This window comes from Orycteropus afer, unplaced genomic scaffold (assembly GCF_000298275.1).
Source record: "Orycteropus afer afer isolate SDZICR_OR568_19922 unplaced genomic scaffold, OryAfe1.0 scaffold00041, whole genome shotgun sequence".
Lineage (NCBI taxonomy): Eukaryota > Metazoa > Chordata > Mammalia > Tubulidentata > Orycteropodidae > Orycteropus > Orycteropus afer.
In genome coordinates, this window is record NW_006921628.1 from 9,311,600 (window position 1) to 9,314,459 (window position 2,860).

The 2,860-nt window shown below is 41.1% G+C and overlaps 1 protein-coding gene across 1 annotated transcript in view; it reads right to left on the reverse strand.

The window, feature by feature from the left end:
* CFAP20DC (CFAP20 domain containing) overlaps nt 1–2,860 on the reverse strand; it is a 506,982-nt gene that overhangs the window by 215,722 nt on the left and 288,400 nt on the right. The window lies entirely within an intron of this gene.

The following is a 2,860-nucleotide window of genomic DNA, read 5'->3' on the forward strand; positions in this document are numbered from 1 at the left end:
CAAGCTCTTCAATTATTTGTTTAGAAACACAGTTTACTTAAGGCCCATTTTATTAATCTATCAAAACTGAAAATCATATTCAATTGAAAAAGAAATTATTATTATTTTTTAAGGCAAACATTTTCTATTTGTAATGTTTCTTTTAATTTGGAGAATAACCTGAGGTTGTTTCCATGGTAGGAAAGTAAAAGCAAAAACAGTAAATTATTGATGAAATTTTTTTTTTTTTTGGTAGATGTCTCAACAGTAAAATTACATTCCCAGGCCATGAGGATGCTCTGTTATTTTGAGGAGAAAGGATTCTCATATTAGCAAAGGCAGGAGGTATGACTGTGATTTAACAATGAGACTGGCTTGACAAGAAGGGATGGTAAGTAAGGAGTGGGAAGTGACTATGCTTGGTTTACCTAGTGCAGGAATTCAAGGTGTCACACACCTCCCATCGGTGGGGCCAGCCAGCAAACACTCCCTGCTCCCACACAATACTGAACACCATGCCACGAGCCCTGCCCCTCCTGTTCCCCAACCCACTGACTCCCTGCAGTTTCTCCTCACTCCTACTGGCCAAGGCAGAGACACCCAATGCACCCAATGGTGGGTGCCACTCACCCCACACCTCAACCCTGATCCTGACCGGTAGGTAAGGGAGGTGATAAGTTACTGCATTGGGTGATGGAGGAGTTCGTATTGGTGATGAGTTACCATGCTGGTAACTCAGGTGACAATAACCTTAGTGACACCACTGCCTTGGTAACCCTGTGCACTGCAGTGCTAGCACACCTGCTCCCACCACTACCACACAACCTGGGGTCATTTTAGTGTCATCTCCATCGACAGTGTTAGTATGTATGGTCTGAATTCCCACTGGGAAGTGATGTGGAAGGGACTAGCAGGGCCAGGTTTTGGAGAAACTGGCAGAGAAACTTGTATTGGAGAGGATAAAGCATTACTGTGGCTCCTGAAAGGAGAAAATGACAAAAGCAGATTATAGAGAAGTTTGGACTGACCAAGATGCAGGGCAGAATGTTTTGGGGTGGCAGGGGTAGGCAGTGGTGAGAATGCTGAGGCAAAGCATAGACTGAAACAAAGAAAAACTAATTCTGTTATTGTCAGTCATCTACGTATGAAGTGAGAAGGGTCTGGCTAGCATTGTGGTACAGAAAGTGGAAGGTAATGGACAAATCAAGTAGGTATGGCAAAGGGTGAAACATCATGGCTTGAAGAAATCCAGGCTATAGGGAAGTTGTTGGGGTTTTCACAGATCTAATAATGATTAGCATTGTTTTTTTCCCCTTACTAAACTATTTCCAACAGAAACAAGAACTAGTACAATGAACCCCCATGGGCCCATAACCTAGCTTCAAAACTATCAACTAATGGCTAATCTTATTTCTTTATTATTATTACTATTATTACAATTGTTTAAATCCCTTCACCTATGTCAAACCTGTCTGTAATTACGAATCAATTTACCCTCCCTTCCCCACCCCTCACATCCCTGGTAACCAACAAAGAAAATTTCCTTCCCTGGGTAAACCTTCCCTTGACTTTTTACAATAACGAATCTGTAAAACAGAGCTGCCGAGACACCAGGACACGGAGTTGTTTCAGAGAAGCAGTTTATTAGCACTCCCGGGTGAGGTTCTCGTGCCCTAGCATCAAGGCCAGAGAAGTCGCACCCCCAGGCAGGGGGGATAGATTCTTATAGACACAGAGAGGACCTAATTGGGGACACTAAAGAAATGACAGGGTCCTACAAGGAAATGACAGGGTCCAATTAGCTGTTAGCACAGGTCTGCACCTAATTAGCATGAGGGGGCTTCACAGGAGGAAGTTTGCCATTGCGTGGGACTTTCCAGCCTGGGCGGGTTCTGTCACTTCGGTTGTCTTATCAGGCTGTCTCTTCAGGGCCTGACACCTGGAGGAAGCTGCCAACTGACATATTGGTGGCTTGGGTTTACTTTGGCCTAACAGAATCCTATAATATTTGTCCTTTTGTGATTGACTTATTTCACTCAGCATAATGAATTTCCTCCAAGTTCATCCATGAGGTGATTCACTGATTCTTCATTCCATTGTGTGTATGTACCATAGATTGGTTATCCATTCATCTGTTGATGGGCACTTAGGGTGTTTCCATTTCTTTACTAATAGTGCTGTGATGAACACGGGTGTGCATATATCTATTTGTGTCCCAGGTCTCAACTCTTTGATATATTCCTAGTAATGAGATTGCTGGATCAAATGGTATTTCTATTTCCAACTTTTTAAGGAAGTACCAGATCATTTTCCACAGTGGTTGTACCATTTTACAGTCCCACTAGCAGTGTATGAGAGTTCCAATCTCTCTACACTGTTGCATTTGTTGTTTTCTGTCCTATTGAACTCTGCTATCATTGCTGGAATGAAATGATAATTCATTGTTTTGATTTACATCTCTCTAATGGCTAATGATCACAAGCATTTCTCCATGTGTTTGCTGGCCACCTGAATATATTCTTGGGTGAAGTATCTGTTCATATCCTTTCCCCATTCTTTGACTGGATTATTTGTGTTTTGATGTTGAGGTGTTGGAGTTTTCTATAAATGTTAAAGATACATCCCTTGTTGGATATGTAATTGTGAAATATTTTTTCCCAATCTGTATGTTCTTTTTATTCTTCTGGAGGTTTTTTTTTTTTTTTTTTTTCATTGAAATGTAATTTATGTATGGTGAAATACACAAAACTAAAGTGATAGGGGACAGTGCATTTTTTTTTTTTTTGCAGTGTTCCCTCCCCTCCCTCCCACCCCTGATAACCAATAAAATTTCCTTTCATATATAAACCTTTCGTTGATTTTTACAATAATGAACTAATAC